Raw genomic sequence first — 18830 nt, forward strand, 5'->3', positions numbered from 1 at the left:
TGTTGATTACCAATGAAAGCAAATTTTTCCCCCAAGTGATTTTTAAACCAACCACCTTTTTCTGTGAGCTTACCTTTTCCAATCATTTCCCAGCGCATAGTTTAAGAGTCAAGTTGCATATCCCAAAAGCACCATTATACACAGCTTGTCTGTACAGGAGGTGACAACACAACAAAGCCACAGCTACTTGCCTGGCTTCCTACCAAGCAGCCTTTGCTAGCCTTCCTTCGAGATATACATGCGTGGGGTATTTAAGCTGATGTATTTTCACTTTTTTTTCTTTAAACAAAAAAAAAAAAAAAAAAAGGGAAGAGAGAGAGAATGTGCAACTGATCTCACCTGCCAGCTCACTTCCTGAATGCCTGCACAAGGACAGCTGGACCAGGACACATCAGCAGGGGGAAAAGACTTCATTGTGGGTCTTACACATGGGAGGCAGGGATGCAGATGTTTAAGCAACCACCTGCTGCATCCCAAAGTCTGCAGCATCAGGCAGCCGAAATGCAGAACAAGCCCGCATCCACACCCGTCACTCTGAATATGTTTATCAAAGTCAACACTACTGCAAACTCCTGCCCATGTACCAATACTTTTGTTCAATGAGCACATTTTGCATCTTATGGTTTACACATAATTTATACTGATGGGGCCCGGCAGCGTGGCCTAGTGGCTAAAGTCCATGCCTTGAATGTGCCAGTATCCCATATGGGCACCGGGTCTAATCCCAGCAGCTCCATTTCCCATCCAGCTCCCTGCTTGTGGCCTGGGAAAGCAGTCGAGGATGGCCCAAAGCTTTGGGATCCTGCACCCCTGTGGGAGACCCAGAAAGAGGTTCCTACTTCCCGGCTTCGGATCGGCACAGCACCGGCCGTTGTGCTCACTTGGGGAGTGAATCATCGGATGGAAGATGTTCCTGTCTCTCCTCCTCTTTGTATATCTGAGTTTGTAACACAAATAAATAAATCTTTAAAAAAAAAATTATACTGATGTTCAGCTGAGTCAAGAATTGTGTTGGCAAACATGTTTTTACACATTCCTGAATGTTCTGCTTGGGCTTAATAAGTGCTTAATCATTGGGTAGAAGATCTTGCTCCCTGTCTCTCCTCCTCACTGTATATCTGACTTTGCAATAAAAATAAAAATAAAAATAAATCATTTTAAAATGTTTTTCATGCTATCCCTTTTTAACACAGCATGTGTGTTAGAACACAAAGTAGCAATACATCATATTCCAATCAAAGGAATAGAAATTAGGTAACACAAAATAAGTCATTTATTGTCCATGTCAATTATTGCCATTGGTAACTTATTGTAAATTCACACCTTGAAAATCTTGGTGAAAAGTATATTTTACTATGAATGTGCTTAGAGTGAATTCTATTTCCCTGACAGGCAATCTAAGAGCTCAGACAACTCTGTCTCATTTCCTTTCTCTCTTCCTCAGCAATGTAAACCCTCTCAGTTCATCCCTTGAGTTCTAGTCTAACAGGTGAACCCATTATAATTACATGATAAAACAGAAAGTATCTCCAGTCCCAGCACGCATGCCCTCCTCAAGGAAAAACCAGAGCAACACCTGTTCCTAAACACACCTAAGAGGCCTATGACATGGGCACCAGATCAGTGCCATCCTTCTCTAGCCCTGGCAATCAACACCTGTTTTGTGTTCATCAGGATACCTTAAAAAGCCCCTGGAAAACATAGCTAAGATAGGAACATAACTTCCGACCTGACCCAGCAGGCGTGCTTGCACACCAGCGAGTACACCACTCAGGCTCACACTTCCCTCTGTGTGTGCCTGCACTCCCTCCATCACAAGGCCTCCCTGCGTCACAAGCCCCAAGGGTCGCTCTCCACGAGGATTGGCTGCTGCCCACACGTCTCCGCCCATCGCCGCCACTCTCAGGCCAACACAGGGGGGCTTTACCTCCGGGGGGTGGGTGAGGTGCGAGAGAACAGGGCCGGCCTAGGGGCAGGGTCTACAAAGTGGGGCAGAGTCAGCCCTATGGGGGCAGAATCTGCAAGGTGGGGGCCGGCGCTGTGGGCGGAGTCTGTAGTGAGGGGAGATGTCAGCATTGTGGGGGCGGAGTCGCCGCTGTGGGGCGGGGCCGGTGCTGTGGGCGGGGCCATCTCTGTGTGGGCGGGGCCATCTATGTGGGCACAGGGCCAGCTCTGTGAGGCCGGGCCATCTCTCTGGGGCGTGGCCCGCGCTGTGGGGACCCAATCCTACCTGCTGCCTGAACCCGCTGGACGTTCCCTCTGCAGGCCACCCCGGGAGAAGGACACTCCTCAGGTCAGTCCCCCTGCTCCCCTGGGTCCCCGGCCACAGCCTGTTCCTTCCTGCAGGTCAGCAGGGACAGGCTGGGAGAGGCGGGTGGAGCTGTGCTGTGTGACCGTTGGGGGCCACACCTGAGCATAGATGGGGGAGGGGGTCCCGTCACCTCTCCTCTAAGTGATTGGAGAGGAAAACCCGGACTTATTCCTGAGAAATGACACTTGCCCGAAATGAAGGATGATTTACAGATGGACTGACGCTGACTGGAATCCTTCCTCTGAAATACAGTTTGTTTAATATGTTTATTTCCCACGTCGTACGCGGTGTGACTCCAGAGGGAACAGGAAAGACCCCAAGCCCAAATGCCCTGATCTGGGGAAGTTTAGAGTTCCCTGAGAAACTTAAAGGACTTACCCTGGGGAAACTGGTGTCCCATGGGAAGGAGCTGGAGAACAGAAACCAATCTTTAACAGCCCTAGATCACGAAGTGCTGAGGGGCACTTGGGGACTCAGGGGAGTTGTTTGGGGTCTTAATCATACCGCTTGTATCATTCTTGTGCGAATTTTAAATGTGAGAATTTGTGAAGCGTCAAAAATGTAAAACGGATTTATTGGATGATGGAAGGTCCTGCGTGTCATGAGCTCATACATTTATGTCAGGGTTTTAAATAATTTCTTTGCGATATTAAGACAAAGCTAGACCTAGAGCTTATTGTGAGCCAAATATGCTTCCAATCCCTGCTGTGATGGTTCCTGTGGCATAGCCTCTGGCATTCCTGGGGCCACCAATCATTTCATCAGGTTACTTCAGCAAGTAGGGCAACTGATACTGATGTGGGTTAGCTGTCCACCTCGGCTTCCCAAAACAAATGGGAAGGTTCCTATGGGGCTTCCTGAAGTCCTGTGACCTCCAAGTATTTTCCTGAAGGTAAAAGAACTGCCTAGAATAATTGAAAATATCTTTCAGATGAGAGAGTTGCTCTTGAAGGGCAGTGAGAAAAATCAATAACACTTTCAAACTTCGCTAACAACAGCGGCAGACATTTGGCCCAGGAGTGAAGCCACTGTTTGGAATTCTACAAGTTATATCAGAGTACCTGAAAATTACACATCACATTGAGATCTTGTTTGCTCACCACTGGACAGCCAGATCCCCAGGAAGAGAGCTGGGGGAAAAAACAGGTTTCTCTAAGAAGCCAGCCTGCTTGGGAACGACCACGTTTGGAATCAAAGAGGTTCTGTTGCTTCCTTAGCAGATAAATGTTGGCTTTTTAAAATAAACACAAGTGTCTGCTTGTGTCAGCTGTTATCTCTGGTGAATTGGCTGTTCAGCTGGGAGTAGCCAGGGCCTAGTTATGACTGGGAACAACATGGCAAGCCAGCCAGGAATAGCAGTATATTCTCCAAGCAGTGTGGTTCTTCCATGGGGCAATCAACCCCTGCTGGCATCCACCAGTCTGCTCTTTGTGAACGGGCTCTGTAGTTGGGAGCTCAGGGACATCCTAGAAGCTGTTGTGAGTCCAGTTTGTCACTGTTCCCTGAGCCCCGGCTGTGGCGTCAGCTGCATAAAACACTTTGTTGCTGCAAGGAGATGGTCCTTTTGGTGGTCAGGTAGTACCCAGGACTGGTCTGTTGAACTGGGTCACATCCACCAGAAATCCTACTGCCATTCCCACCTCCCTAAGGTGGTTCATTCCGGTACTGGTTGCTGGGAGAGAAGATTCTGAGAATCTTATCCTAGTCTCTTTACAAGGAGACTGTGGGTTGGATTAGTGTTCTGAATGAGAATTAGCCTCTGTTATATATAGAGAACTTAAACATCATCCAGCAGTTATCTGAGTCCTCTCCCATTTCATTGGGCAGGCTATAGTTGTGGTGCTGTGGCTGAATTAGGTCCTTGGACCTGCCTGCATTGTGGGTGCCTTGACTATGAGTCCCAGGGATGGGGCTCTTGGTGGAACCCTGGTCACCTAGCCTTGATCCTTGGCCGTCCTGTGCGTGTCAAGTCCATGGGCCCTGGAGGCAGGGGTGTCCCATGGGGCCTGGAACACCTGGCCCAGGTCCTTAGGCCCACCTGTGAGAAATAGTTCTCCTCAGTTTAAAAGACAGAGCAATGGAAGGCAGACCTTGATGCACATGGAGAATATGGAAACCCACTGGGACCTGAAGTGGACATATCTGGTACCATACCAGAGAAAGGAGGGTGGAACCAATTGGACAACTGCCCCAACCAAGTGATGACAGAATTATCTGGGCAGATGGAGGCAGTAAGATCCACTGTGTCTGCCAATGTGTATTAGAAGTGTTTCCTTATCCGTGCATTTTAGAATCAAAATCACCTAGTTAGAATCCTTGGAACATGCGCCACATTGGGACCCTGGCTTGGTACCAGATGAGTCTTCCACATCCCTGAGTCCTGGGGCTCTTGGGAGGCTGGATGTGACTTTTTCCCTTGTCTCTTCTTCCAGAAATAGGAGGGAAATAGGAGGTAGAAATAGAAAAATTGAAATTATCACACCCAATTTCCCCTAACCCTCGATCCTTCCCACCTTGATCAAACTATATAAACATCTAAAATAAAAATTAAAAAAAGAATCATAATAATACCAAAAAAGTGCCTTTCTAATAGAGTGCTAGTGGAAGACTCTGAAACTGAGATGTAGTGGTGTTTACATTAGCAAATATGCAATTCTTTTTGAGAGATTAAAGCTGTTTGGTGATGTGAATTTTCAAGTTATAGTTTCTCACTTGCAGAATCCAGCAGAGATATAAATATGTGACAGTTGAAAATTGCTTATTAGGTTTTTCACAAGAATTGTGGTTAATTAAATCACTGAAGAGTGAGAAGTAGTTCTAATTGATTAATAGTAGTAAAAGATTAAAGTGATTTTTTTCATGCTGTTACAGACCTGCTTACTTTTTCTTCTTTTGTGATTCTTGCCATCTATAGATGAGTTGTATTGCATCCATGTTGTATTGGGTCTACACATTAAGAACCCCTGAGCAGCTGCATTTCAATTGGATTACAGATTGATTTTTGCATAATTCACACATACAAATTTGGATAAAATAAAGATGTCTTTAAATTTGCTGACATACATTTATGTCTAGGTTTACTAGCCAATGGCATTGATATTTATACCTTCCATATTTAAGGTCGTAAAAATAAATTTAACCTAAGATTATGTCAAAGTACCCCATTCTTCTGTGTTTCCACTATCACAATTTTCAGAAAATTTGTTTTCCACAATTTATTTTGTCGGTATAAGGGTTTATCCCTCCCCCTCCTTTTTCTTCCTCTCCAATTTCCCCTCCTACCATGTCCCCCTATATTATCACAGTAGTTTAGTCCCTTAGTACAAGTTTCTTACAAATTTCTTACTCATGTTTAAATGGTATGTGCAACAAGATAGAAAACCTAGTGTTATATTTTAGAGGAATATTTAAAAGTTTCATTGGTAGCCCTCCTTTAATTGTGGAAAGAGATGTGAACTGCATAGTACCGTTATATCCTGCTATGCTAGTCTCTCTTGTATAGTTCATGCATATTAATAAATAATACATATTTGCTTAATATATTATTATGTAACTGTATATATTTGCTTATACATGTGTATATATACATATGTCTATATACATGTTGTATACTGATTGTCTTGTGTCTGGGAGAAGATATTTGTCCTTCTGTGAGTGATATATTTCACTAAGCATAATAGGTTCTAGCTGGGACAATTTTTTTTTTTTGCAAACTTTCCCCCCATTTTATTCTTATTTTCTATTTTAGACACTGTCAGTATAGAGCTTACCCCATTTCTCTCCATTTTCTCCCTCCAGCCTCCACTCCCCACTGACACCTGAATATTACACTTGTATAGTTCTTCATGTATAGTCTTAGCTCAGTTATTGTTGTACTTTATGTGTGCCATGACAGTGTTGGTATAAGCAATGGCAGAGAATCTAGTGTCTTGTTTTCAATGTGTATTTAGCAGTTGTATTGGGAGTCTGTTTTGTTTCAGAGAAGAGATGCATATATCAGTTCTTTGCTTCCCAGTACTCTGATTTACATTACACTGATTTACATTTATGAGATTACAAATGTATATTTGTTACCTACCTTTTCATTCTGTATTTTGCAAGGAAGTTCTCTTATGTAAGACAGAATATATGGTATTTGTCCTTTTGCATTGGCTTCTTTCACTGAACATAGTGGTATTTATCTGAGACTACTTTTTGGCAAATGGTAAAATTTCATCCCTCTGTGGCTTAGTAGTATTCCATCAAATAGGTGTACTACAATCTCCTTATCCATTCCTCTGTTGACAGGCACCTGGGTTGATTCCATATCTTCTCCAATGTGAATTGTGTTATTATAAATACAGGATTGCAGATTGTTCTCTTGAATGTAGTTGGTTGTTTTGTACATATTTGCAAAAATGTGAAAGCTGAGTCATTTGGGAGATCAATTATCAGCTTTCTGTGTACTCTCCATAGTGATTTCCAAAGTTGTATTGGTTTACATTCCCGATATTACTGAATCAGGCTGCTTTTTCCCCTGACATAATTGCAATAATTGTTTGCCAACTTCTTCATGTAGGTCATTATCACTGGAGTTATGTGGGACTTTGCTGTGGTTTTAATTTGTATTTCCTTGATGCCTGGGGAACCGGAGCATTTTTTTTTTTTATGTGGCCAATACCCCTTTGGATTTCATGTTTGCAGAAATATCTGTTCATCACCTTTAACCATTTCTTAACAGTGTCACTTGTTTTGCTATTGTTGATGTTCTGAAACTCTTAGTAAATCTTAGTTATTAGCCCCTCTATTTTGTAAAATGCAAAGATTTTCTCCCATTCTGTTGGTTGCCTACACAATTTACTGACCATTCCCCTTGTTGTAAGGAAGCTTCCTGGTTACATATGATCCTATTTGTCTATTTTCTTTTTAACTGCCTGTGCATATGATGTCTTGTTTTTTTTTTAAAAAAAAAAAGCCTTTGTATGATGTTCTCTGTGTTTTTTTCTAGTAGTTTGTTGGTATCTGACTCTAGGTGTAGATTTGGATCCATTTGGAGCTGATTTTTGTATAAGGTGAAACATAGGAGTCTAGTGTCTTACTTACAGAGACTGATATCCAGTTGTCCCAACAGTTTTTGTTGAAGAGACTACCCTTTCTCCCTGAGTTGTTTTTCGTTCTTTTGTTGAGTATTAGTTGGCTTTAGATGTGTGGCATCATTTTAAGACTTCCTATTTTCTTATGTATCTTCTCTTTTTTTGTATCAATACCATGCTGTTTTGGTTACCACTATAAGATGTCTTCTAGTACATCTTACAAGATGGTATTATGTTTCCTCCAGCGTTGTTTGTATTGTTTAAACATGTTTTGGCTATTTGGAAACTATATTTTCCATGTAAATTTTTGTATCATCTTTTCTATTAATGAGACGAATGTAAGGATTTTGGGGTCATATGGAATCTGTAGATTACTATTGATGATATGATCATTTTGATAAATGTGTCTACCAGTCATTTAGCATAACAGATTTCTTCACCCTTTAATAACTTCTTCTGTATCTTTCTTTAATGTTCTGTTATTTGCATCATGTATCATAGAGATTTTTCTCATTTTTGGATCAATTTTGTCCCAAGATATTTAATTAAGGTTTTTTTCCACTAAGTTGAATGCGACTTATCTTAAAAATTCTTTCTCAACTGTAGAGCTGTTTGTGTATAATAGACAATGATTTATGTTCTTTGAATTTTTACCCTGCTACTTACCAAACTCTCTTATGAAGATGAGCTTGAGTAACTGAAGATCAAAAATTATCAACTGTTAAGGCTCTGACCCCTTTATTCGTGAGCCTGTTTGGCATTCATTGCCATGTAGTCAAGCCCACCTTCTTGGCCACCTGCCCCCACAGCTGTTATGTAATGGGTTGGCTTTGGCATGCTGTAGTCTGTAATACTTATGTAAGGATCTGAGGGGCTAGTTGGGCTTACCTATTAGTGGGTGGGGCTACTGGTGAATACATCTCTGTGTTGATGTGTAGCTGTGTGTTACTAGCACTGCGGACTCAAAAGAGAATATCTTATGTGATCCCACTTGTTTGTGGGCATAGTGATTGTTCCTAATGCATTCCCCATTGCCAACATGAGTACAAGCAATGGGTTGGAATGACAAGATTAAACTCTAGTCATAACACAGCTCGAGAATGATACAGCTGATAGATCAAGAGGAAAACCAAGAGGTGCTGGAGAGAACAACTCAGTCTGCAAGAAGTAGTTAAAGCACAACCACTGAGAGGCAGAAACACACTGTTATCCATGTCCCAAAAGTGATGAATTGCTATCCTCTGGCTTACAACCAGTACTCCAAGGCCACCCAACAGTTTTAATGGTTGAGTGCTTTGGCGGTGAGGACAATTATAAGCATGGAATGTTATTCTGGGACTCAGTCTACCCAGCCATGGGCTTTAGGGGCATATGAAATCCTCTCCATCCAGCTAAATCCAAAATATTAAAAATACGCAACTGTGTATACTCATCCTTGTACCTACAACGCAATATCACTTCATATTGTTGGTTGATTCAATGTTGTGGCCAGTATTTTTAATAACATGTATGTTACATTGTATAAAATGGTTGATAACTTATGTTTGTGATGCACTTAGCATCTATTGTGTCCATGAGAGAGAGCTATTGCCTTGAGAAATGGAAAATAGAATTTAGGGGGTATGAGGCATACAAATTATTGGCTTCAAATGGCCTAACAAACTGAGTTTTGCAGTAGTAACCACACATCGCCATGTAATAAACACAATGAGTTGCCAAGTTGATATGAGTAAAGGTTACCAAAGAAAGTTGACCAAGAACAACAACAATAACAACACAACACAGCATATAGTAATAAAATGATGCATCACTCACCTAGAGATTTCAGTATATTGAATTAAAATTTGTGTAGGACGATTAGATACTGTATGTTATAATTTAATGCTTTAGATGGCATCATTTTGATGGCTTTTGTCCTTTTTTGCATATACACCCTATTTGTAGCCTTCCAATAGCAGCTTTCAAGAAAATGAGGCATGTATCAATTATAATGTGCAAATGCTTACACTAATAGAATATTGAGAATTTCATTTTGGGAAAATTAGGCTAGCAAGGCCCATGCCTTTAGGGCCAGCGTCACACCTTCTTCCTCTGTCAGTCTCTGTGGCAACTAATGCACTATAAGCCACAAGCCCACATAGTTGGTTAGCTATGCCGAAAGCTATTTTATAATGCATAAATTAACCTTACTGTATGGAAGGTACACAGCTTTATGCTTGATCGTAGAACAAGGAGGGGGTGGAGAGGGCATGTAGAGGAGCTAACTAAACAGGATTTATGCAGAGAGAAGAAGAGATCTTTCTCATCTACTGATTTAGTCCCCAAATGGCCTCAACAGCTGCGGCTGAGCCAGTCTGAAGCCAGGAGCCAGCAGCCAGCAGCCTCAGGTTCATGCAGGTGCTGGGTCCTAAGGCTTTGGTCCATCCTCCACTGCTTCCCAAGCCACAAGCAGGGAGCTGTATGGGAAGTGGAACAGCCATGATTCGAACCAATATCCGTATTGGATCCTGGTTCATACAAGGCAAGGACATTAGCCACTAGGCTACCACACTAGGCCCTTGCTCTTTTGCTCTCCTTTTAGCTATTAGGAAAACAGTAGACTTTCAGTCAGAGGGTTTCATACATGAATGTTATTTGATTTCTTGGTTTGTTTTTATTTACCCGCTTGGCTTTTATTTGCACATGACATATTCCTTTACTTTGTTCCTTTTTCCATTTCCTGTCTTTTTCATATTAGATACGTTTTTAAAGTTTTGCTTATTTGTTTCCTTCTTGTCTAAAGCTTTACTTTTTATAGATTAAATCTTCATCAATACCGTGAAAAATCATTAATTTCACATTTTATTTGTCAATTTAACTGTGTTATTCCTTGAAAAAGGAAAGGAACACATATTTCAGTATATTGCCTGCCCTAATTATTTAGGATACAATTATTATTATTTAATTTACTTCATAATAATGTTGCGATCTTTCTATGAAATCAAGTACAAGCTGAAACAATAGAAAAATAATCCTGTTTTATTTTTATTTGACATTTAACATACACTTCATGAAAATTTACTTGTCCCCTCGTATCAATTCATTCCTTTTTGAAGAGTTTACTTCAATGAATCATATTCGTTATGAGTAGACCACAAACTCTGATCCTTTTATATTTTTTTTCTGCAATGGTTTGTATTTTATCTTTATTCGGATTACCAGTCACATCTCTCATCTTCTCTAAAGATGTCTTGATATCACCTTGGATAACATGCTGGATTCATGTTATCATTGATAATGTTTCCATGGTTGACAAGGATGAATGCCCATGTGAATCACCTACTGGAAGCAAAGGGTGCAAGAATGGAGGAAAATGGAAGAGACAAGTGCTTCTGATCTCCCAATGTATTCCTCCTGCTTTTGACCCAATAGAAACACCTTAAATTGCATGATGTGCCTTATTTGTTTGAAGACAATCCAAAAGACTTATCACACATTCAGCACAACCTGAGCACCAGAATGGCTTGTTGTGTGTAGGAGCCAAGACAAGAAGCAGGAACTCAGTGTAGGCGGCCCACACAGGTGGTTAAGGGAGCATCATCTGCTATGCTACTTCCCATGGTGGGCAGCAGCAGAAAGGTGAAGTTGGGAACAAAGCTAACACGTGATTCCAGGCACTTTGATCTTGGATGCAGGTGTCCTGGGACGCATCTTAACCATTATGGCAAATCCCCTACATTCCCTCAACTGAAAAATAAAAATACTTCTACTTCTGAAAAACACATAGGATATGCAATAGGCTTAATGAAGTGGTAAAGTGACATAGGAACGTAAAACTTCTTGGGAAACTCGTATTCCTATCAATTGAATGTCACTGAAGTTTGAGAAAAGAAACAGGCCTATGTAATCAACACAAACGTACATAACTCTAAGTAGTAAGAATGGAGGGAAAGGATGGTCCCCATCAGTGGTAAACTTCAGAAAGGTCCAGGAAACGTGGTGCATCAGCCATGCTTAGACAACTGAGGGGCAGGGCCCTTTAAGAGGCCATGACACTCTCCACATTCCAAAACTGCTGTGGCAACTCCACATTGTGACCTGCTACTCGACCCTCCCACCCTCAGAAACATCACTACAGGCAGTGGCATTAGCTTAGGGCTCTGGCAACTTCATCCTTTTTTGTGTGATTAAGAACTCTTGCGTATTGAAGGGCAGTGATAAAATGATCCTCTAGAGTAAATGGAGAGTGACAGCGATTGCCATCCATGAAAACTTATTGAGCTCTTTGACTTTGTTTCTTTTCAACATCATATGCTTGTTTCTCTCATGCCTACATCCTGGATGAACGGCTGCCACAACCATCAGCACAGCAGCATGTTCCAATGCTCCAACAGATCCTAGGATGCAAATCAACCTGCTATCAGCTGGCCAACACTCAACAGGAGCTTGACGATCTCAAGGAGAAGCTTCTTCCATCTGAGCCTACTGCCTATACCCTGGACAAGCAGCTAGCAAAACACTGAAAGTTCTGCAGGTGCTGGGTGATTGTCTTTCTTCTGAGAAATGAGATGAGATACAGGTTGGGCCTTGGGTAATAATCCCTCTTACTGATCCCTGCTATAGACACAGAGATGCTTGTTTGTCACACAAAACAATTTATCTCTTATTGATTAAGGACTTTTGATCTTTGTCTCTCTCTGAATCCCTCTCACTTCTCTGGTGTTTATTTATTTGTTTGTTTATTTGTTTATTATCAGAAAAGCAGATATGCAGAGAGAAGAAGAGATCTTTCTCATGTACTGATTTAGTCCCCAAATGGCCTCAACAGCTGCAGCTGAGCCAGTCTGAAGCCAGGAGCCAGCAGCCAGCAGCCAGCAGCCTCAGGTTCATGCAGGTGCTGGGTCCTAAGGCTTTGGGCCATCCTCCACTGCTTCCCAAGCCACAAGCAGGGAGCTGGATGGGAAGTGGAACAGCCATGATTCGAACCAATATCCGTATTGGATCCTGGTTCATACAAGGCAAGGACTTTAGCCACTAGGCTACCACACTAGGCCCTTGCTCTTTTGCTCTCCTTTTAGCTATTAGGAAAACAGTAGACTTTCAGTCAGAGGGTTTCATACATGAATGTTATTTGATTTCTTGGTTTGTTTTTATTTACCTGTTTGGCTTTTATTTGCACATGACATATTCCTTTACTTTGTTCCTTTTTCCATTTCCTGTCTTTTTCATATCAGATACGCTTTTAAAGTTTTGCTTATTTGTTTCCTTCTTGTCTAAAGTTTTAATTTTTATTGATTAAATCTTCATCAATACCGTGAAAAGTCGTTAAGTTCACATTTTACTTGTTAATTCAACTGTGTTATTCCTTGAAAAAGGTAAGGAACACATATTTCAGTATATTGCCTGCCCTAATTATTTAGGATACAATTATTATTATTTAATTAAATCCATAGTAATATTGCGGTCTTTCTATCAAATCAAGTCCAAGCGGAAACAATAGAAAAAGAATCCTGTTTTATTTGTATTTGACATTTAGCATACACTTCATGAAAATTTACTTGTCCCCTCGTATCAATTCGTTCCTTTTTGAAGAGTTTACTTCAATGAATCATATTCGTTATGAGTAGACCACAAACTCTAATCCTTTTAAATTTTTTTTTTGCAATGGTTTGTATTTTATCTTTATTCGGATTACCAGTCACATCTCTCATCTTCTCTAAAGATGTCTTGATACCACCTTGGATAACATGCTGGATTCATGTTATCATTGATAATGTTTCCATGGTTGACAAGGATGAATGCCCATGTGAATCACCTACTGGAAGCAAAGGGTGCAAGAATGGAGGAAAATGGAAGAGACAAGTGCTTCTGATCTCCCAATGTATTCCTCCTGCTTTTGACCCAATAGAAACACCTTAAATTGCATGATGTGCCTTATTTGTTTGAAGACAATCCAAAAGACTTATCACGCATTCAGCACAACCTGAGCACCAGAATGGCTTGTTGTGTGTAGGAGCCAAGACAAGAAGCAGGAACTCAGTGTAGGCGGCCCACACAGGTGGTTAAGGGAGCATCATCTGCTATGCTACTTCCCATGGTGGGCAGCAGCAGCAGCAGAAAGGTGAAGTTGGGAACAAAGCTAACACGTGATTCCAGGCACTTTGATTTTGGATGCAGGTGTCGTGGGTCGCATCTTAACCATTATGGCAAATCCCCTACATTCCCTCAACTGAAAAATAAAAATACTACTACTTCTGAAAAAAACATAGGATATGCAATAGGCTTAATGAAGTGGTAAAGTGACATAGGAACGTAAAACTTCTTGGGAAACTCGTATTCCTATCAATTGAATGTCACTGAAGTTTGAGAAAAGAAACAGGCCTATGTAATCAACACAAACGTACATAACTCTAAGTAGTAAGAATGGAGGGAAAAGGATGGTCCCCATCAGTGGTAAACTTCAGAAAGGTCCAGGAAACGTGGTGCATCAGCCATGCTTAGACAACTGAGGGGCAGGGCCCTTTAAGAGGCCATGACACTCTCCACATTCCAAAACTGCTGTGGCAACTCCACATTGTGACCTGCTACTCAACCCTCCCTCCCACCCTCAGAAACATCACTACAGGCAGTGGCATTAGCTTAGGGCTCTGGCAACTTCATCCTTTTTTGTGTGATTAAGAACTCTTGCGTATTGAAGGGCAGTGATAAAATGATCCTCTAGAGTAAATGGAGAGTGACAGCGATTGCCATCCATGAAAACTTATTGAGCTCTTTGACTTTGTTTGTTTTCAACATCATATGCTTGTTTCTCTCCTGCCTAGATCCTGGATGAACGGCTGCCACAACCATCAGCACAGCAGCATGTTCCAGTGCTCCAACAGATCCTAGGATGCAAATCAACCTGCTCTCAGCTGGCCAACACTCAACAGGAGCTTGACGATCTCAAGGAGAAGCTTCTTCCATCTGAGCCTACTGCCTACACCCTGGACAGGCAGCTACCAAAACACTGAAAGTTCTGCAGGTGCTGGGTGATTGTCTTTCTTCTGAGAAATGAGATGAGATACAGGTTGGGCCTTGGGTAATAATCCCTCTTACTGATCCCTGCTATAGACACAGAGATGCTTGTTTGTCACACAAAACAATTTATCTCTTATTGATTAAGGACTTTTGATCTTTGTCTCTCTCTCTCTCCCTCTCTCTTCTCTGATATTTATTTATTTGTTTATTTGTTTATTATCAGAAAGGCAGATATGCAGAGAGAAGAAGAGATCTTTCTCATGTACTGATTTAGTCCCCAAATGGCCTCAACAGCTGCAGCTGAGCCAGTCTGAAGCCAGGAGCCAGCAGCCAGCAGCCTCAGGTTCATGCAGGTGCTGGGTCCTAAGGCTTTGGGCCATCCTCCACTGCTTCCCAAGCCACAAGCAGGGAGCTGGATGGGAAGTGGAACAGCCATGATTCGAACCAATATCCGTATTGGATCCTGGTTCATACAAGGCAAGGACTTTAGCCACTAGGCTAACACACTAGGCCCTTGCTCTTTTGCTCTCCTTTTAGCTATTAGGAAAACAGTAGACTTTCAGTCAGAAGGTTTCATACATGAATGTTATTTGATTTCTTGGTTTGTTTTTATTTACCTGTTTGGCTTTTATTTGCGCATGACATATTCCTGTACCTTGTTCCTTTTTCCATTTCCTGTCTTTTTCATATTAGATACGTTTTTAAAGTTTTGCTTATTTGTTTCCTTCTTGTCTAAAGTTTTACTTTTTATTGATTAAATCTTCATCAATACCGTGAAAAGTCATTAATTTCACATTTTACTTGTCAATTCAACTGTGTTATTCCTTGAAAAAGGAAAGGAACACATATTTCAGTATATTGCCTGCCCCAATTATTTAGGATACAATTAGTATTATTATTTAATTAACTCCATAATAATGTTGCGATCTTTCTATCAAATCAAGTACAAGTGGAAACAATAGAAAAAGAATCCTGTTTTATTTGTATTTGACATTTAGCATACACTTCATGAAAATGTACTTGTCCCCTCGTATCCATTCGTTCCTTTTTGAAGAGTTTACTTCAATGAATCATATTCGTTATGAGTAGACCACAAACTCTGATCCTTTTATATTTTTTTTCTGCAATGGTTTGTATTTTATCTTTATTCGGATTACCAGTCACATCTCTCATCTTCTCTAAAGATGTCTTGATATCACCTTGGATAACATGCTGGATTCATGTTATCATTGATAATGTTTCCATGGTTGACAAGGATGAATGCCCATGTGAATCACCTACTGGAAGCAAAGGGTGCAAGAATGGAGGAAAATGGAAGAGACAAGTGCTTCTGATCTCCCAATGTATTCCTCCTGCTTTTGACCCAATAGAAACACCTTAAATTGCATGATGTGCCTTATTTGTTTGAAGACAATCCAAAAGACTTATCACGCATTCAGCACAACCTGAGCACCAGAATGGCTTGTTGTGTGTAGAAGCCAAGACAAGAAGCAGGAACTCAGTGTAGGCGGCCCACACAGGTGGTTAAGGGAGCATCATCTGCTATGCTACATCCCATGGTGGGCAGCAGCAGCAGCAGAAAGGTGAAGTTGGGAACAAAGCTAACACGTGATTCCAGGCACTTTGATCTTGGATGCAGGTGTCCTGGGACGCATCTTAACCATTATGGCAAATCTCCTACATTCCCTCAACTGAAAAATAAAAATATTTCTACTTCTGAAAAACACATAGGAGATGCAATAGTCTTAATGAAGTGGTAAAGTGACATAGGAACGTAAAACTTCTTGGGAAACTCGTATTCCTATCAATTGAATGTCACTGAAGTTTGAGAAAAGAAACAGGCCTATGTAATCAACACAAACGTACATAACTCTAAGTAGTAAGAATGGAGGGAAAAGGATGGTCCCCATCAGTGGTAAACTTCAGAAAGGTCCAGGCAACGTGGTGCATCAGCCATGCTTAGATAACTGAGGGGCAGGGCCCTTTCAGAGGCCATGACACTCTCCACATTCCAAAACTGCTGTGGCAACTCCACATTGTGACCTGCTACTCGACCCTCAATCCCTCCCTCAGAAACATCACTACAGGCAGTGGCATTAGCTTAGGGCTCTGGCAACTTCATCCTTTTTTGTGTGATTAAGAACTCTTGCGTATTGAAGGGCAGTGATAAAATGATCCTCTAGAGTAAATGGAGAGTGACAGCGATTGCCATCCATGAAAACTTATTGAGCTCTTTGACTTTGTTTGTTTTCAACATCATATGCTTGTTTCTCTCCTGCCTAGATCCTGGATGAACGGCTGCCACAACCATCAGCACAGCAGCATGTTCCAGTGCTCCAACAGATCCTAGGATGCAAATCAACCTGCTATCAGCTGGCCAACACTCAACAGGAGCTTGACGATCTCAAGGAGAAGCTTCTTCCATCTGAGCCTACTGCCTACACCCTGGACAAGCAGCTACCAAAACACTGCAAGTTCTGCAGGTGCTGGGTGATTGTCTTTCTTCTGAGAAATGAGATGAGATACAGGTTGGGCCTTGGGTAATAATCCCTCTTACTGATCCCTGCTATAGACACAGAGATGCTTGTTTGTCACACAAAACAATTTATCTCTTATTGAGTAAGGACTTTTGATCTCTCTCTCTCTCTCTCTCTTCTCTGATATTTATTTATTGGTTTATTTGTTTATTATCAGAAAGGCAGATATGCAGAGAGAAGAAGAGATCTTTCTCATGTACTGATTTAGTCCCCAAATGGCCTCAACAGCTGCAGCTGAGCCAGTCTGAAGCCAGGAGCCAGCAGCCAGCAGCCAGCAGCCTCAGGTTCATGCAGGTGCTGGGTCCTAAGGCTTTGGGCCATCCTCCACTGCTTCCCAAGCCACAAGCAGGGAGCTGGATGGGAAGTGGAACAGCCATGATTCGAACCAATATCCGTATTGGATCCTGGTTCATACAAGGCAAGGACTTTAGCCACTAGGCTACCACACTAGGCCCTTGCTCTTTTGCTCTCCTTTTAGCTATTAGGAAAACAGTAGACTTTCAGTCAGAGGGTTTCATACATGAATGTTATTTGATTTCTTGGTTTGTTTTTATTTACATGTTTGGCTTTTATTTGCACATGACATATTCCTTTACTTTGTTCCTTTTTCCATTTCCTGTCTTTTTCATATTAGATACGTTTTTAAAGTTTTGCTTATTTGTTTCCTTCTTGTCTAAAGTTTTACTTTTTATTGATTAAATCTTCATCAATACCGTGAAAAGTCATTAATTTCACATTTTACTTGTCAATTCAACTGTGTTATTCCTTGAAAAAGGAAAGGAACACATATTTCAGTATATTGCCTGCCCTAATTATTTAGGATACAATTATTATTATTTAATTAACTTCATAATAATATTGCAATCTTTCTATCAAATCAAGTACAAGCGGAAACAATAGAAAAGAATCCTGTTTTATTTTTATTTGACATTTAGCATACACTTCATGAAAATTTACTTGTCCCCTCGTATCAATTCGTTCCTTTTTGAAGAGTTTACTTCAATGAATCATATTCGTTATGAGTAGACCACAAACTCTGATCCTTTTATATTTTTTTTTCTGCAATGGTTTGTATTTTATCTTTATTCGGATTACCAGTCACATCTCTCATCTTCTCTAAAGATGTCTTGATACCACCTTGGATAACATGCTGGATTCATGTTATCATTGATAATGTTTCCATGGTTGACAAGGATGAATGCCCATGTGAATCACCTACTGGAAGCAAAGGGTGCAAGAATGGAGGAAAATGGAAGAGACAAGTGCTTCTGATCTCCCAATGTATTCCTCCTGCTTTTGACCCAATAGAAACACCTTAAATTGCATGATGTGCCTTATTTGTTTGAAGACAATCCAAAAGACTTATCACACATTCAGCACAACCTGAGCACCAGAATGGCTTGTTGTGTGTAGAAGCCAAGACAAGAAGCAGGAACTCAGTGTAGGCGGCCCACACAGGTGGTTAAGGGAGCATCATCTGCTATGCTACTTCCCATGGTGGGCAGCAGCAGCAGCAGAAAGGTGAAGTTGGGAACAAAGCTAACACGTGATTCCAGGCACTTTGATCTTGGATGCAGGTGTCCTGGGACGCATCTTAACCATTATGGCAAATCCCCTACATTCCCTCAACTGAAAAATAAAAATACTTCTACTTCTGAAAAACACATAGGATATGCAATAGGCTTAATGAAGTGGTAAAGTGACATAGGAACGTAAAACTTCTTGGGAAACTCGTATTCCTATCAATTGAATGTCACTGAAGTTTGAGAAAAGAAACAGGCCTATGTAATCAACACAAACGTACATAACTCTAAGTAGTAAGAATGGAGGGTAAAGGATGGTCCCCATCAGTGGTAAACTTCAGAAAGGTCCAGGAAACGTGGTGCATCAGCCATGCTTAGACAACTGAGGGGC

The sequence above is a fragment of the Ochotona curzoniae genome, unplaced genomic scaffold, assembly GCF_017591425.1.
Source record: "Ochotona curzoniae isolate NIBS_2020 unplaced genomic scaffold, NIBS_Ocur_1.0 contig_3297, whole genome shotgun sequence".
Lineage (NCBI taxonomy): Eukaryota > Metazoa > Chordata > Mammalia > Lagomorpha > Ochotonidae > Ochotona > Ochotona curzoniae.